Below are 19,151 nucleotides of genomic sequence, written 5' to 3' on the forward strand. Positions count from 1 at the left end.
AGACGGAACACACATCCACATGCCTTCGAAGCAGCCACACAAAGAGCAATTGTGCAAGTATTCGTTTATTGAGCTTTCAGAGCATTAGAGGAGGGTCCAGCTGCGGCTTGGGCTTTCCCCTAATGACACAAGAAAGCCCATCGGGCGTTCCTGACAGCGTTTCATCGTCCAATCACGAAGAGTTTCGCAAGGCACACTGGGTATGATGTCATTTCCCTTTCTGTATTGGCAATTTTACCTCGTGGTAATTTTCCCGGGAGAAGTAGTAGTCAAGCGGTCATTCGATGAGAGATTATGTCAGTAAGTAGGCTATTGTTTATTTCTACAACATTGACTGGGAAGTATTCTCATTTATGTCACTGATATAGCTGTTTTTCGTCTTAATCTTATATGGTATCCGAATCCGATATTAATAATCACGGCAATGGTTCGGGAGCCGCTAATGTCATGCTATCTCGTCTTAGCCATAGTTAATTGTAATATCTTGAGGGTTCGAATAAGGCACTGAAACCGGTGGTTGAAATAACTCCAATAGCTTTTACTGGAAACTGCCAGAGAATAGCCGCATACACACACACACAGCTCCGCAGCTCACGCAACGTATACGACTGTTTGTAGCTAGAAGCTAGAGTTTGCAGCGAAGACTAAGTTAACATTAGCACAGTAACGTTACATTGTTAAGTTGGATGTTAACGTGTTAGCTAGATACTAAGCATGTCTATGGATACCAAGAGGCATGAAGTAGCGGCCACGTACGCTGCTTCGTTATGGTGACACAGATAACTTTGGTGGGTGCGTTGCCTCGTTTTGGTGGTAGGTAACGTTATCTTTGTCTAAAATAGTCTTTTACAGATATAGCATAGAAACGTTGGTCAAACTGTACACAAACAGCCTTTAAACACACTCAATCTCACCTGGCAAAACACCATTGATGTTATACAATGGGAAGAATAAACTTAGTGGTAATAGTAATGTTGTTGAGACAAAGTTTTATATTTTGAGTAGAGACCTTAATAAATCGATCCCAAAATTCGAATAGTGCGTTATGTTGTTAAAATAACTAAATAACTGCTTTCAGTTTGTTTAACTGTAAAAGTGATGCAAAACCAATGCTTATTCAGATGCGCAAATTTGTGTAAAATATATATTTTTCTGAATATAGAGTTGCTTGGACCTAAAGATTTCCACGCAGGTATTTTTCACATTTGTAATCCAGGATAAATGCTAATCCAATTCAACCCTGATAATAAATTCATTTAAAATTCATAGTTTTTCATCTCAACTTCAAAGGGTGTGTGTTGTTACTGGATTCTAGAATATATTTTATGTGGGTATTAGTTTTAGTAACAGAATATATTCAGATGCAAAAGCTAAGTGCTATTTAAATTTTCTTCTAGAATTATAATTTTTATCAAGCTTGTATACAAGTTCAGTAATTTCACTTAAATGACAATTAATAATTTTCATTGCCATTTAAGTGAAATTACTGTATTTTATCAAATTTATTTCAATATATGAAATGTATTATCAGGTTTGAATTTAATATTGTTAACGTGTTAGCTAAGAGGCATGATGTAGCGGCCACGCTGCTTCTTTTTGGTGACCGATAACATTGGTGGGCACGCTTTGTTTTGGGAGCATTTTGGTGATGGTAAGTAACATTATTCTACAGGTACATATTTAATAAATGCACATTGTTTACTAACTTCGTTTTCACATAGTTTTTTAACAGAGTTTTAAGTTTCTCACCTGAAGATTCCTTGGATTCAATCAGGTAGTAGCTAGTGCTAGGAGGGGGAGAAAAGTAAGTTGAGCTTGGTTAATGTTCTCCATCTATATCTCTTATCTATAGCTACATCTGTCAATTCTGCAGAGCAGTCAGAAGCCCCAGCCCACAAGGTTTTTTGAGCAAGGATGCCAATTTCTCCACTGCCCCTTTTGCCCACTTTATAAGGGTGACTACTCAAAAGTGGAAACACATTTACAGTCCCATATGAAAACAGTGGTACAGCATGGAGGTATGTTTACTGATTCATTGGCTGATTCATTGGTTTAAATTAATAACCTTTGTTTTGATATGAAGAAGGTGAGGACACTAACCGTGATCAAGAAGGCACTTGTGTTTGGACCAGTTATTAAAGCCTGCTTTGTTTTTTACCTTCCTTTCAGAGTTTGTGATGTATACCTGCAAATGGGGCTGCAGAAAGGAGTCCCACTACCACTGCTGTGCTTGTATTCAAATTTTTCAAAGAAAAAAACAACTGCTTAGACACCTCAGCACATGCCACCGTCAGCCAGCAGAAGGCCAACCCCACCCTCAGCCAGCAAAAGGCCAACCCCATCCTCAGCCAGCAGAAAGCCAACCCCATCCTCAGCCAGCAGAAAGCCAACCCCACCCTCAGCCAGCAGAATGCCAACCCCACCCTCAGCCAGCAGAAAGCCAACCCCATCCTCAGCCAGCAGAAAGCCAACCCCACCCTCAGCCAGCAGAAGGCCAACCCCATCCTCAGCCAGCAGAAAGCCAACCCCACCCTCAGCCAGCAGAAGGCCAACCCCACCCTCAGCCAGCAGAAGGCCAACCCCATCCTCAGCCAGTAGAAAGCCAACCCCACCTTCAGCCAGCAGAAGGCCAACCCCACTCTCAGCCAGCAGAAGGCCCACTGAATTCTATGGAGGCCATGGTAGAAGCCCGGCTTCACCCTGTGGAGGCCATGGTAGACCTTCATCAACCAAAAAAAACAGTTGGCCTACGTTCGAGGGTCAGAAAGGTTAAGTGCACAAAGTGTGAATTAGTGCTAAATAAAAAAAATTTAAAGCAGCATATGAGACGACGCCACTCAACTGTCAAGGAGGACATTACAGCCGACCGTCATCTGGCATGTCAGCCAATAGAGATTGAAAGGGGAATATTTGCTGTTGTAAAGTCCTTCAGCAGCAATAGTGCACCCATCCATGTACAGAAGCGGACGTGGGGGACAAGCCATCAAATTCGTTGTGAGCTGGATGCCTGTGTGCGCAACACTGAGGTGATGCATAGGAGTGGGTTTATATCCTTTGATTGTGCCCATCTGCAGTCCCTGCAATACTGCCCACCACCCCTCAGCCCTCAGATAGAACTAAGGGAGGATGTTCTGAGGGACATTGTCAGTAACAGGTGGTTCAGCGAGGAGCGGAAGAGGGCATGTCTTCTGAAAAAAACCGGCGGCAAACACTGAAGGGATCACCTTCAGTGTTGATGTTGAGGTGGGAAGCTCTTCCTCAAGAAAATATGTTTCCATTTATGAGGCAAATCTGTCTTACTATAACAAGTTTGGCAGAGTGATGGTCATGTTTGACACAGCAAATAACACGTGGCATTGCCATTGTGTTAAAGCCAAACAGGCCTGTGTCCACAAGGCCATTGCGAAATGGCACTTTTTCCAGACAAGAAAGGAGCTCTTCACGGGAGATGAGAGCGAGGATACTCAAGATAGTCAGGGCTCTGAAGACGAGGTGGAAACTGTCACCTCAAGCGATATTCAGTATCCCCCTCGAGATCAGGATTTGGGGAGAATTGTTAGGTACATTCACAACAAGAAAAGGCTTCCTGCAGACTTGCCTGCAAATGTGTATGGGTTGACAAGTGAGTCAGGCGTGCCTAAACATCTGATGCCCAAAGAGTGTGTTTGTCCTGAATGTCCTGGTGATCTTCCCCTTGGTGAACCCCTGATCATCAGCAAATCAGCAAAAATCATTACTGTCAAGGGAATCATCGAGGGTCTGTGTCACATTTAAACTAAAGTTGACAGTTATTCTTCCTTTTCCAAGTTGTATATACCACTAAATGCTCTAATGATCTACTTATGCATTTCAGGTGTGACAACTTATGGGAAAAAATGCAGTAGATGTGGAATGATGGTGCGATACCAGGAATGGGAGGATGGCTTACATAACTTTAATGACAAAGTCATTCTAACCCTCCATTTTTGCCTGTATCTTCGGAACTGCCTCCAGGTCAAATGTTAAATTCAATATGTGAAATTTATGTGATTTATGAATATGATGTGACCATACTGCATGTTAAATGCGTAACTCTGATATTCCATATCTTTATGCACAGTAGGCCATTAATTAAGCAATTAGAACTCAGGTGCAGGATGAGGCTTCTTAGCTGACAGTCATGACATTAGGCCATTAAATACATAATTGGAACTTTCCCAGTTGCACACTTGCATGGAATTACATTTTCTAATTTATTATTGTTTTATTCCAGACTCACGCAGCTCTGGGTCGAGCCATCGAGACATGGGAGCTGACGTCGGGACAGCAGTACCCAAACAAAAATAGCCTAATACATGGATACCTACATTTTGAAGCACTGACAGACCATGATTATAACTTCTCCTGTGTCCGCTGTGGACATCACCCTCCTGTGGTGGTCATGGATCTCCACAAGAGCTGTGTCTTCAGCTTGGCAGGTACAATACAGGTTTTATTTGTATGGTGAACCCCTCCAGGTGGTCTAACTACAGTATATTGATATTTTCATTTTATTTTAGTCAGTGAACTAGAGGATCCACCAGATGGATTTGATGGGGAGGTGGACATTGATGAGTTCTGGGACTCTCTATGTTTAGAGAGGATTGGACGTGGTTTTGTTCCAAGTAAGTGACTTTTTAAATATATTGTTTGTTTATAATGTTTCCCAGAGAGATATAATTCCTTTGTTACCTTTTTTCTCCTGTCTTTCTTACTCCACTTTAAGAATTACAAAGTTAAAGTTAACTATTTTTCTATCAGGTGATAAACAAAATCCTTTTGCCGTTAAACCTACGTACCACCACTGGGCCCCGTGGATTGGACCTCACACCCGCAAATCCAACAAGGTGCTCAATACAGGGCATGAAAAGGTCCACACAACAAGGCACCCAAAAGAACAGACAGAGATTGACGTTACAGAGGACAGGCTATTGGATGAAGTATCCAATTTGAAGGTAAACGGGTCTTTGTGTTTTTTTTTGTTTCGTTTATTCTATAGAATCAATATAGCTAGTATAAATGTGTTTACAGTGTACACCTTTATTTTGGTAATCTATTACATGTCCATGCCATCCGAAAGCTCTGCAGGGAGTGCGGAATTGATTCCCAAGGTTCCAAAATGGAATTAGTTCTAAGGCTGAGAGAAGAAATGAAAACCCGAAGCAAATTTGATAAAATCTTTCAAAAGGTTTGGGGAGCATCTGGTAAGTAAAAAAAATGTCCCAACAATGTGGATCTTTTCTCATTGGGTTTACTGCTGGTAATTTAGTTTTCTCATTGGGTTTACTGCTGGTAATTTAGTTTGACTTCCTTGAACACTTGTTCTCCTCAGGTGGCTGGGCTGTTGTTATGTGCCCCTGTGGACAGGTTGTCTCGCTGAAATTTAACATTAGGGCAGAAAGTCCTAGGGACTTTACTGATTTATTGTTATCTTGGAAACACATGCCCAACATATGCATATATGACTTTGCAAGAGGTCTGGCAGTGCATGCTAACCTTAGAGAGCCTGAGACGATACCTTTCAGGCCTCATGAGGGTAGGTTGTTGGACCCCAGCCATGAAAACTTGCAGTACGCATCCAATGGTGGTATGGTCAATTTACCATGGCTTAACACTAGGAAAACTGTGCCGGACCCGGGAGGACATCCATTGACTGGGTCAGCAGACCACTATTGTCTCTATGACACATTCCATGAGGGAAACACTAAAGACCCGAAAGATATCCTCCGGAGGATAAAGATGGTACCTGAACTGGCAGGGAGAATTAACAGCCAGGTTGCAGAACAACTCTTCTCAACCATGAAAAAAAAAAAACTGTTACATGAACATGCTCTCGCCATCTGCTCATGTTTTCATGATGCGTAATGTTATTCACAATTACAATCAGCGGAAGAACAAGAAGATCAAGGAGGAATTAAAGAAGCTTGTGACTCCTGAAATTCAGCTGTCTCAATGAGCATGGTCAGGCAGAATTCTGTGCCTCTCAGCCAACAGGGCTTAGCCCCGACCCAGTTGTTGCTGCCTACTCTCAACCAGTAGAGCTTAGCCCAGATCCAGTTGTTGCCGCCTCCTCTCAGCCAGCAGAAATGGGGTTTAGCTCAGACCCAGATCTTTCACCACCCTCTAAACGTAAGGAAATCTTCTATATTGTATGCATTGTATTAGTGATTGTGTATATTTATCCAATAACACATTTCCTCTCATTTTTGTCTCATCTCTTTATTTTGATTTAGGTTCAAGGTTACAGTCGCTCTCCTCAGCTGTTGACCGTACTAATCCCAACTTTACAGTTGCTGATTGGAAACGAGAACCAAACACAAGACTCTGTGAATTAGTAAGTTTGAGATTAGTTTTTGTGAATTAGACATTTTAAATATGCATGCATTCATAATGTTCTGTATATTTCCCCATAGCTGGACTATGTACTGGATATTAAGGGTGACCATAAGGAGGAAATTGTTCAAGCCAACAACTCGATCCTCACAAGGTCTGACTTTTGGACTCTGGGCCTAGAACGAGATGTTGAAGCAACGGTAAATCTGAAACAAGTGTTTAACTGTATTTCCTATGGTGTGAGCTTATTAATTGTCTTACTAATTAGTTATAGTTTTTTTTAGATTGCAAATTGTTGTTTCAACATTATCGTCAAGGCTGCAAATGCACATGTAAGTTACATTTATTACATTTAACATAATCTGTGTATTCATGTTTCCTGACTGTATACTTTTGTTGCCTACACAAAGTGTTATGCATCTGTTTTCAAATAAAGGGCATTGCAACCGTGGCTGTGGATTCCTATGTGGTAGTCACCTGGCTTCCTCCATATGAGGCTTCTCCAATTGCTAAAATGATTGTGAGTAGTAATGTAACAGAACTTGTACCTCAGCTTTAACCTCATGTTCAAGTTCCTCTTTGAACTCTTTTCATTTTCCTCAGTGTGACTTTGCATCCAAAGACGTGGTGCTTCTCCCTGCCTGGCAGCCTGGGCACTGGACATTGTGTGTGAGTAAACCCACTCTGACTTGGCTTTTTTTCTATCTGAAATACTTTGCTGTTATTATTGAATCCTCATTCATGCTTTGTTGGTACATTTCATGCGGTACTCATACGGAGGCCCGGTCGCGTGGGCACTCTCTCTGCGGAGCCAGGCGAAAGTATACCGTCTCAAAACTAAGTGCTGTCTTGCTCTCTCTTCCTCGCACATATTAATCAAAATAAATCGACACGATGGTTAGGTCGGAAGACTTAAGTTTCATGTGGGGCATTCAGAGATTTTTTTTTTTCTGAATTACCCGCTGGGTGTGAATTGTGCTGAAATACGTTGCCTTATTTTCTCTGAAAAGCGTTCCACACATTCAGCTGACATAAACGTCTCAGGTTACAACTGTAACCTATGTTCCCTGAGAACAGGGAACGAGACAATACGTCATCGACGTTATGGGGAACGCCTCAGGCGTGACAGATGTCTGAAATCAAGTATCAACTCACAGCAATCATGTTGACCGGCGACAGCCCGTGCATCATCAGCTCGAATGATGAGCGCGCAACCTGGATGTATAAAAAGGGCGCCTTGAAACCGTGACAACATCCTATCGTCTGAAGGGACTGTTGCAGGCAGGCCCCGAGGTATGGCAGGGAGACGTATTGTCTCGTTCCCTGTTCTCAGGGAACATAGGTTACAGTTGTAACCTGAGACGTTCCCTTTCGAAGGGAACTCAACAATACGTCATCGACGTTATGGGGAACGAAATACCCACGCCGCCATACTGAGGGGAGTGCATGCCCAATGGCAGTGACAACTGTCAGAACCAGTAATACAAAAAACCACTCACCCTAGGTCACGTTGGGCTGTCAGTGACAGCACTCCCTACCGGTCATAGCCCAAGCTAATGAACCGAGAAACTGCCAGAACAAGTTCATGGGAGGTATATCCGGGCCAGCTCAAAGGCTTAGGACCACAACTTCCTAATAGAAGGGGTCCCTTCTAGGGAGTGTGGCTAGGGGACTCAAGGGATTCCCAGCCAGTCACTATTCAGGAGAGCATGCCTCCTGACATGCCACCAGGCTGGCCTGGTGATCTATACTAAGACGCACAGTCTGGCCATTGCCTGTCTGTCCAAGACAGAGCCTCTGGAAACTGCCTTGGAAAGGCATCCAAAACTGAAGGCCTGCAAAGCTGGCAGAAATCATTCAGTTCCGGATCACAGAGATGGGATTACCCGGAGAGTGTAACTCAACCTCAAGAAAAGACAGAAGTCGTCCACTCAATCCATGGGTCTACCCAGTGCTCCTCCTGAACACTGAGGAAGTACTGTAAGAGAGGGATCAAAAACCAGGAAGGTCTGCTGAGGCCAAAGACCTGATTCTTTTTACCCTCTATGTGGGGAGCTCCAGTACCTGAGAGCTCACATCAGGAAAGGCCGGTGAGGCCTGTAACCTGGCGACCACAGTATGTGGGAGCTCATAACCAGGAAGGCCGGGTGAGGCCTGTAACCTGGCGACCACAGTATGTGGGAGCTCATAACCAGGAAGGCCTGGCGAGGCCTGTAACCTGGCGACCACCGTGTGTGGGAGCTCATATCAGGAAGGCCGGAGAGGCCTGACACCTGACGACCACAGCATGTGGGAGCTCATAACCAGGAAGGCCGGGTGAGGCCTGTAACCTGGCGACCACAGTGTGTGGGAGCTCATATCAGGAAGGCCGGTGAGGCCTATAACCTGATACCCAGAATATGGGAGCTCATAACCAGGAAAGCCTGATAAGGCCTGCAACCTGACAACCACACCACGTGGGGTCTACATAAAAAAGTACATGAAACAAAAGTGCATGTACTTAGTTATTCTGAATCCAGAAAAGGCCTGGATCAGAATGAAGAAGTTAGCCAGAAAGGCGTCTGTCGTAGCATATTTTGACGACAGGACGCATCTAGAGTGGGACCCGAGGTTAAAGACTTGGGTCTGGGCCACATAGAAAGGGACTGAAGCGTACAGCGCATGACCCTTACCATAAAAATGGATTTTAGAAAGTACACAAGATGTTCCATCATGTGACTTACCATAAGTATGGTTTTGACATGACCAGGAAGGCCAGATGAGGCCTGTAACCTGATAGTCAAAATGTGTGGGAGATCACATTCAGGAAGGCCTGATGAGGCCTGCAACCTGACATGTGAAAGCTCACAACCACACCCTAGCGACCACAGTGAGTGGGAGTTCACATTCAGGAAGGCCTGGTGAGGCCTGAAACCTGACATGTGACAACTCATAACCAGGAAGGCCGAGGAGGCCTGAAGCCTGGTGACCACTGAATGTGGGAGCTCAAAACCAGGAAAGCCGGCGAGGCCTGTAACCTGACAACCACAGTAGGAGGGAGCTCATATCAGGAAGGCCTGACAAGGCCTGTAACCTGACAACCACACCATGTGGGGGCTACTTTCAGAAAGGCCATAAATATGGATTTTAGAAAGTACATGAAACAAAAGTGCATGTACTTAGTAATTCTGAATCCAGGAAGGCCTGGATCAGAAAAAGGCGTCTGTCGTAGCAAACTTTGACGACAGGACGCATCTAGAGTGGGACCCGTGGTGAAAGACCTGGGTCTGGGCCACATAGGAAGGGACCGAAGCATACAGCGCATGACCCTTACCATAAAAATGGATTTTAGAAAGTACATGAAACAAAAGTGCATGTACTTAGTAATTCCGAATCCAGGAAGACCTGGATCAGAAAGGGCATCTGTCGTAACAAATTTTCACTACAGGACGCATCTAGAGTGGGACCAGCGGTGAAAGACCTGGGTCTGGACCACATAGGAAGGGACCGAAGCAAACAGCGCATGACCCTTACCATAAAAATGGATTTTAGAAAGTACACAAGACGTATCGTCGTGTGACTTACCATAAGTATGGTTTTAACATAATCAGGAAGGCCAGATGAGGCCTGTAACCTGATGGTCAAAATGTGTGGGAGCTCACATTCAGGAAGGCCTAATGAGGCCTACAACCTGGCAGGTGACAGCTCACAACCACACCCAAGCGACCACAGTGAGTGGGAGTTCACATTCAGGAAGGCCTGGTGAGGCCTGAAACCTGACATGTGACAACTCATAACCAGGAAGGCCGAGGAGGCCTGAAGCCTGGTGACCACTGAATGTGGGAGCTCATAACCAGGAAGGCCGGTGAGGCCTGTAACCTGGCGACCACAGTATGTGGGAGCTCATATTCAGGAAGGCCTAGTAAGGCCTGTAACCTGATGACCACAGTATGTGGGAGCTCATAACCAAGAAGGCCTGGCAAGGCCTGTAACCTGGGGACCACAGCGTGTGGGAGCTCATAACCAGGAAGGCCGGTGAGGCCTGTAACCTGGCGAGCACAGAAAGTGAGAGCTCATATCAGGAAGGCCGGTGAGGCCTGTAACCTGGCTACCACAATATGTGGGAGCTCTTATCAGGAAGGCTGGTAAGGCCTATAACCTGATACCCAGTGTTTGGGAGCTCATAACCAGGAAGGCCGGTGAGGCCTGTAACCTGCCTACCACAGTATGTGGGAGCTCTTATCAGGAAGGCCGGGTGTGGCCTGTAACCTGGCGACCACAGCATATGGGAGCTCATAACCAGGAAGGCCTGGCGAGGCCTGTAACCTGGCGACCACCGTGTGTGGGAGCTCATAACCAGGAAGGCCGGGTGAGGCCTGTAACCTGGCGACCACAGTATGTGGGAGCTCATATCAGGAAGGCCGGTGAGGCCTGTAACCTGGCGAGCACAGTATGTGGGAGCTCATATCAGGAAGGCCGGTGAGGCCTGTAACCTGGCGACCACAGCATGTGGGAGCTCATAACCAGGAAGGCTGGGTGAGGCCTGTAACCTGGCGAGCACAGTATGTGGGAGCTCATATCAGGAAGGCCGGTGAGGCCTGTAACCTGGCGACCACAGCATGTGGGAGCTCATAACCAGGAAGGCCTGGCGAGGCCTGTAACCTGGCGACCACCGTGTGTGGGAGCTCATATTCAGGAAGGCCTAGTAAGGCCTGTAACCTGCCTACCACAGTATGTGGGAGCTCTTATCAGGAAGGCCGGGTGTGGCCTGTAACCTGGCGACCACAGTATGTGGGAGCTCATATCAGGAAGGCCGGATGAGGCCTGTAACCTGGCGACCACAGCATGTGGGAGCTCATAACCAGGAAGGCCTGGCGAGGCCTGTAACCTGGCGACCACCGTGTGGGAGCTCATATTCAGGAAGGCCTAGTAAGGCCTATAACCTGAAACCCAGTATGTGGGAGCTCATAACCAGGAAGGCCGGTGAGGCCTGTAACCTGGCGACCACAGTATGTGGGAGCTCATAACCAGGAAGGCCGGTGAGGCCTGTAACCTGGCGACCACAGTATGTGGGAGCTCATATTCAGGAAGGCTGGATAAGGCCTGTGACCTGACATATGGAAGCTCATAGCCTGGAAGGCCTGGTGAGGCCTGTTACCTGGCGACCACATGTGGGAGCTCAGCTCACCTTACAATACATTACCTTTGCTTGCCAAACATGTCCCCGGCTCTGCACAGGAGACGAGTTCTGAAAAAGAAGAGAAAAATGTTATTTGCGCAGAAAAAACATTTTCACTCAACATAAAAACCTGCAGCGTGCAGAATGAAGCACACCAGGACTCAGGAACTCAGAAACCTGAGTTCTACTGTTTCAAAATGGTCAGGAGACAAGATCCAGGGAGGTGATGTCTAACGTTCAGTCCAAGAACGTTTCCTCTGGATCACCTCCCTGAGATCCTGCCTCCCGCGGGAGTTATACCTCCTGCGCGCACTGCTCCCCCAGCTAGGAGGAGGGGGTGCACGGGAAGCGACACTGGCCTTTTGAGTCTGTCTGTGATCCTCAGACCACGACGGACCAGGCCCTCCCGGCTGCCTGGGCTGGGCCGAGGACCTCCGCGGCATGCAGCTCTTAAACACCGCAGAGCGCGCCCTCGCCTCCCTGAACTTCTCGACCACCGTCTCAACGGAAGGTCCGAAAAACTCAGAAGGCGAAACCGGCTAATCGAGGAGAAAGGCTTCTTTTCTCTCTTCCCGATGTCAGCCTGGTTGAGCTACAGATGCCTCTCCGTGGCCACCATAGCCGCCTGATGTAATCTTAAGCGGCTTGGATGGCAGGGTCGGAGTTTTTTTTTTTTTTATAGTTCAGTCCTAACCAGACTGATATCATCGGTAGCCGACTCCTGCCCGGCCCGAAGAGAACTAGTCACAGATCCATCAGAAAGAGAAAGAACCTCCTCTACATCGACCTGTAACTCATCCTCGTCAGCTGGCAGATCATCCGCGAGGTAAACGCCCCTCTCCAGCTGATCTGCCAGCTCCATCTGAGAGCCCCACAAGCTCAAGCGCCGCTGAGCCTCAGCCCGAGCGGGACCGAAACCGCGGGGTTCAGATGCCGCGCCCACTTCACTCGAGAAGTGGGACAGACGAGAACGGAACGTTTTCAGAGAAAAACGCTCACAGTTTGCGCAGGAAGCTCCCTCGAGAACTCCCCGCGCGTGCTCTTTTTTTTCTCAAGCAGAAAAACGCACAGATCGTGTGAATGCTCCGGTGTCAAATATCTGGGACACGGGTCGGCACACTTGCGGAAAGTATTTTTCCTTTTCTCTGCACGCTTCATTGTTGATTACTCAAAACAGACAAACAGTCCCTGAAGACGAAAAGATGTTGTCACGGTTTCAAGGCGCCCTTTTTATACATCCAGGTTGCGCGCTCATCATTCGAGCTGATGATGCACGGGCTGTCGCCGGTCAACATGATTGCTGTGAGTTGATACTTGATTTCAGACATCTGTCACGCCTGAGGCGTTCCCCATAACGTCGATGACGTATTGTTGAGTTCCCTTCGAAAGGGAACCACACTTTAAATAAACGGAAAAAAAACTATCCAGTGATAAAATGTTTTGTGATGACACAAATCTTGTGGGATGTCCCAACCGCCGGGATAATCACACAAACGCGCACACGTCCGATAATGACACGTCCAATTCGCGAACTAATGACTCCCATGAACCAATTTGTTTTAATGAATGGTTAAAACAACTGATCTTTCAACACTGAACTCACGAGACGTCTGAATCGGAGTATAACTAATCAATAAACCTTTACAATAAGGTTTCATTTAGTACATAAATTACATAAAGTACAGTTTTCTTACTCAAGTGTAAGCTTTAAAAAAAATAAAACCACTTGGGGTTTTTTCCCGAAAAAGCATATGACTACTTTTTTCCACACAGTGCTATCAGGAATCAATAAGAGAATCGTTAAAGAATCGGATCGATAAGTAGAATCGTCAGTGGCAATGATATTGATAAAATCTTATCAATTCCCATCCCTACTCACAACTCACCCCTGCTCAAGTTCAAACGCACAAATTACCAACGACTTCAACTCGTGCAACCAAAATAACCCACTCTGTTGTTTATTTCATTTGTAAAGACATGCACCCGCTCAGTGTGGTTAAAAACGAAGGTTTCCGTTATATGGTGCAAATGCAAACAATGGAAATTTGCTCACTAAGAACCTGTGAAACACAATCCCAAACTGGCAGTTTGATTTTCTGTGTACCGAATTGTTTACTTAAAGTAAACTTGTTTGACTTTTATGCACATTTCTTTTTTTTAAATATTACTTTTTCTAAAATGATAGTCCTACTTTTAAAAAAATCCCAATATATATATATCGCCTTATGCACAGTATCGAAATATATTGCAATATATTGTATCGTAATACGTATCATATCGCCAGATTCTTGCCAATACACAGCCCTACTATTTACTATAACTGTAATTTTGTTTGAAGTAAGATTTGGGTCTTTAACCAACCCTTATCTTGCCATTCCATGAAATAAAATTCTAACAGGTTCTCAAACCAAGACTGAGGATTATGCAATATTTTGATTCAAGACACCCCAGTGGCTTTGGAGATGGCCGCTACCTAGAAATCTTCAGGTTTTTCATAGAAAGCTGACTACTGGTTCCTTATGTTCATTTCTAACTCTGGGTCTTGCAGCAGTAACTATTTTTCTATTCAAAGCAATTTCCATGTTTACACCCTTAAAGTGGTTATTCATTGGTTCACTAGAAACCTCATCTGCATCTTTACTTTAGAATTTGTTTTTTTAGACCTCCCAAATACTGCTTTGAGAACCCAAGAACTTAGATACAGTATGATCATGTTTTATGTTTTTTGGAAGTATGGTAGTTCTGTTTTGGACTATACTTCCTTTTTGTTTCGTTCTGCATTTATTGTTCCTGTTCATATGTTCCAAGTCCCCACTAGGAATTGCTGCTACTCCCAGGTCACTTTTTAGCATGGGAAGGTGTAGTTCCATTTTTAAACTATGCTCTTAGGGCTCAAGGTGGGTATTAAGTCATGGTAGAGATTCAGCAATTCCTAAACGGGGTTCAATGTTACATTTGAAAGACATGAATTGCAACTAACACATCTTCCAAACCTTTTCAGTAACCTGGCACATGCTGTGTCCAATGGACCATGGAAGTCATTTTACTTGGCTGATGTGATAAAATTTGTGGCTGTAGCACGATTCACTGCATTTAGTAGAGTAGTGTACATAGGCAGGCCTTTTTTTTTATTTTAAAAAAAAAAAATTTATTATGATTTGATAAAGTGACGCAGATGGACCCTAGTTGCTGCAAAATTGTGTCACACTTTTTGTATGATTAAAGCTACAAAATGAGTGTAGATATCAGTAGGCAGCATCATATAAAAGAATCATTGATAATAAATCACACACCCCTTTTACCATCACAGGGAGCATCTCCCCAGCATCAGAGCAACAGCTGTGGGGTGTTTATGCTGATGGTGAGATGCAATATTTTCAGAAGTGATAACTGATTACTAGTTTGCAGAACAACTAACACATTTGTATGTTCATTTCAGTATGCAATGTATTCTACCCTCCAAAAGCCATATGATTTCATTGAGGTGAGTTCGTTCAAATCTCAATCAGATTTGTAGTGTGAAATATAAGGCTTTTAATAATTTAGTCCAATCTGGAGGCTACAGTTAACATGCACCAATAGGCCATACACTTAACTTTGTCTGCAGGTACTGTACTCACTGGAGGAGATGGCTACATCTGTAAAAATGTACACTGCCATAGTTCCCATCAATGAGTAAACAGTACTGTAACATGGATTTGTATCAGGCTATGAAGACATTTAAAGCATAACTTTACTTTCAGGTGGACATGCTCTCTATCAGGAGGTGGTGGTGTGGGCAACTGCTGGAGACCTTTACGATTGAAAGGTGTTACATACTGCGTCCATATTTTGCTATTTAATTATATTTGGTGCTCATGAAGATGGAAGCCTATACTGATCTCATTTCTTTCTCTAGCCCTGCAAGACTAGCTGACACACCCATCTCACCCTCTCCTTCTCCCCATATAAGCCACCCCTTCCAATCTCCAAGCAGTGAAAGGTATTATATACTGTGTTCATTTATTGCTATTTCCTTTTATTTGGTGCATTAAGATGGTAGCCAATATACTGATCTCTCATTTCTTTCTCTAGCCCTGCAGGACCAGCTGACACACCCATCTCACCAGCTGACACACCCATCTCACCCTCTACATCTCCCCATGTCAGCCACCCCTTCCAATCGCTAAGCTGTCCATCAGGCACACCCATTTCAACAGAGGACAGTCCATTCCTACCACCTGTAGTCCTTCAGCGTATTATTGAAGAGACGCTGAGTTTAGACATGGCTATGCTTGGCGTGTTCAACAGAGTTTCTAAAACTTTCCAGGAACTCGCAAAGCCATTCCACCCCTCCGTTTATATTAATGAGAGTTTGGCAGGTGACCTCAAACTTAAAGACAGTCCGATGCATATAAGTGTTAGAAAAATGTATAAGACTGCAGGTCGTGGCAGTGGCCTGCACTACGCCTCAACGGCTTTTCCAAAAGAAGGAATTGGCCGAGCGCACGCCTGGTGCTGAGGCACATGGCTTATGGTAGGTATCTGATTGAAGATGTCTGCCTACCATAGTGGTGTTCTCTGAGTCCGTGTGGTTAGAACAACGTCGTCAACACTTTTATTACTCCTTTCTTTTGTTTTATTTGTGACATGTTTTATTGTGTAATCCCTTTCATTTTTGCATGCCAATAAATCTGTTTTATACTTTACGTACTACAATGTTCAAAAGTAAATTGTTCAAGAGAAATTACTGTATTTTGTGTCTTTTTTGAAAACATCTAAAGTGCCTGTGGGAAGAGTAAGTGAATCCTTGAGCCTTTATAAAGTGCGTCTGGTAACTGGACTGGAACTGCACAATGTCCCAAGTGTTATTTTAATCTATTCATTAGCCTATTAAATTCAGACATATTCTTAGACAACTGTATTGGTTTCGGACTGGATCTCAAAGGGTTCCTTTATTTGAAGCAAATAACTTGTATCTAGGGGAGGGCCATAGAGAGAGCTGTGTCCTCAACTCGTATAAGATAATGAACATGTACTGCACAACCACAACGTTCTCATATTTAGCTACCATGGAGCCTCCCTAAAATGATTGTGTTGTAATAACAGTAAATTAAACCTAATCAAGCCGCTCAAAAGCTGGTTTAGTCATCTAGTTAGATGCTAGCTGACGTCTGCCTATGTTTAAAGCAGGGTTCTCAAGGCTCACGCATTGGCCGTGAGACACACGCAATTCAACCAGTTCACACGCTCACACGCCACACCGTGTATATCTCATGCTGAAAAGGCAATGCCAACCAAGTTGTCCGGCAAGCTTTATATATAACGTTGTATACGAGGCGCATGCACACAAAGATAAGTTTCCTGCCGCCAGCGCGTCCGCATCTCGGCCAGATTGCGTTCGTTACTAGGCAACTTATAGACGCGCGAAGTCCGCGAACATACACGGAAGTTCGGCCACCGCGACATCGCGCAAACACGTCGTGATGGAGAAAGTAAGTTGGAAGAAAGCTCGCCTAACATTTTTAGACTAGAACATTTAATATATAGCCCATCGTATACATTATTGATGCAGTCAAAAACTCTACAACTGCTTTGCAACCAGGCCAGAAGCTTTGGCTCAGTTTCCCAGCCAACATTACAGGGTGGGGCCAATGTGGGCCCAATATGGGCTTTAAATATGGGCCCTAGATGGGTTTGTCCACGGGTTGCACAATGGCCCCACCTTGATTAGCCCACATAAATCTCATATAGAATCTGAATGGGGCTTATGTGGGGCCCAGCTGGGCAACATACATGGGCAACATACTGCCCCCACTTTATGAAGCCCACATGTGATATGTGCCCAGTATGGGTTTTTCATTGGGTACTAGATGAGGTTTATGATGCATCTGGCCTAGAAAGTGTAATTATGTATTAATTATACGTTTTATGCTTGATTGTCAAGTCACCTTCATTTATATAGTGCTTTCTACAATACAGGTTGTTTCAAAGCAGCTTTACAGTTAAAAGTGAAAATTTGTAAATTTACCTTATGCATCTATGTGATTAATTTATTTGTTTAGAATAGATAACTGATAAAAGTAACATTATTTCAGTTTGGGAAATGTCAGTTTTCAGCAAAAATATTCCACTGTTCATTCATCTATAACATCACAAAACATGAAAGGTGCAATTTAAAAATTGAAATAAAAAAAAACTGCAAAGGTTCAGTATGTCAAAATGTTTTATTACACTTTAATATTTTATACAACTTTCAAATACATGTTTTTTTTTTATTATAAAATCATCAAAAATCACATTTGAACAAAAAAATGTTCAGAAGATGAACGCAGGTCTTGCGTGTGTGCAACGACGGTGAAATAACCCTTTAAAGGAACACGCTGACTTTTTGGGACTTTAGCTCCTTCACCTTATTCCCCAGAGTTAGATAAGTCCATACGCACCCTTTCATCTCTGTGCGTGCCGCAACTCTGTTTGACGCACCCACCGCTAGCCTAGGAGGGTTGAAAGCTTGACGAACATAGCATAATCGGTGGTGGCGATTCTCTGACCGACAGGTCCTGCAGCAGTGAATCCCTGTGCGGCAGGTCCGGTGTTGGCTGGTCCTATAGCTAGGGGTGGGCGATATGGCAAAAATATCTTATCACAATTTTGTTCAGGAATATCATGATTCACGATTTTAACAATTCTTTTTATGTTGGTTTTACTGTTTTGCAAGTGACTGAGCGGCACAGCCAAACTAATTTCCCTATGTTAAAAACATAGCCTAACAATGTAACAAAATATAAAAGAAAAAAAAAACAATTAGACATTTAGGCCAAAGATACATTTAATTATTTTATCTTTGTTCAAAGTAAATAAATAGTGCTAAATACATAGTAGTATGTATTTACTACGGTTACACGGGATATATGTATTTACAAACACATAGACATCAATGAACAATACAATAAGACATCAATGAACGAGAAATGCGTAAAGTTTGGACAATGGATAACTTACACGCGTGAGCGAGTAAGAGAGAGAGGAAAGGGGATGGGGAGAGAGAGAACAGAGAAAATTGGGAGAATTTCATTGGCAGGAAGACATTCACCTCTCCGATTACAACATGAAACATCATCTTAAAACTTCTTAGAAGCTCTATAAAGAGATTATACTTGCACAAGTTATGTTATGGTCTCTCTGTATGTCGAGGCATTCCTGTACGGCCCTGTCTGGCCGCGTGAGCTGAGTCCTTTGTGTGTGAGGAAGCGTCACGTGGGCTGCTTGGCGCGCGTGTTGAACGGAGGTTTAAAGTCTTTAGTGTAACATTTCCAAAGGGAAATAAAGATCTCTACGGGGAAATCACGCGGAGTTAACGTTACATCTTTGCATGGCTGGCGAAGAAGCGCGTGCTTCACTCGGTCCGGCGCGTCACGCGGTCACGTGCGCGTGTTTCTCCTTCGAAGCGAGCGCGCGCTCGTTTAAAGGTCCCTTGTAGATGGATTTGCTGAAGAGAAATGTCACGGGGTTTTCTTTTCAATCGTCGATTGGAATTAAACACAGAGACTTATCTACAACTGAAAAACACAAACTAAACTAGAAACAAATAAAAGAAAGGCGAAGAGCTCGCCCGGAGGCGAGACGTTACATTATGACACGAGGACAAGGGAGGAAGAGA

At 44.2% G+C, this 19,151-nt stretch overlaps 1 long non-coding RNA gene and 1 pseudogene across 1 annotated transcript; both read left to right on the forward strand.

The window, feature by feature from the left end:
• The first annotated feature begins 245 nt into the window (after window positions 1–245).
• Window positions 246–2,305, forward strand: LOC130070441 (uncharacterized). The gene is made up of 3 exons (XR_008803880.1): window positions 246–300; window positions 1,853–2,018; window positions 2,170–2,305. It is a non-coding gene; the product is annotated as an uncharacterized LOC130070441 (long non-coding RNA).
• Window positions 2,306–2,410: 105 nt separating this feature from the next.
• LOC130070413 (uncharacterized) lies at window positions 2,411–14,566 on the forward strand (annotated as a pseudogene).
• Window positions 14,567–19,151: the final 4,585 nt, after the last annotated feature.

This window comes from Rhinichthys klamathensis, unplaced genomic scaffold (assembly GCF_029890125.1).
Source record: "Rhinichthys klamathensis goyatoka isolate OS25496 unplaced genomic scaffold, OSU_Roscu_1.1 h1tg000406l_1, whole genome shotgun sequence".
NCBI classification, from domain to species: domain Eukaryota; kingdom Metazoa; phylum Chordata; class Actinopteri; order Cypriniformes; family Leuciscidae; genus Rhinichthys; species Rhinichthys klamathensis.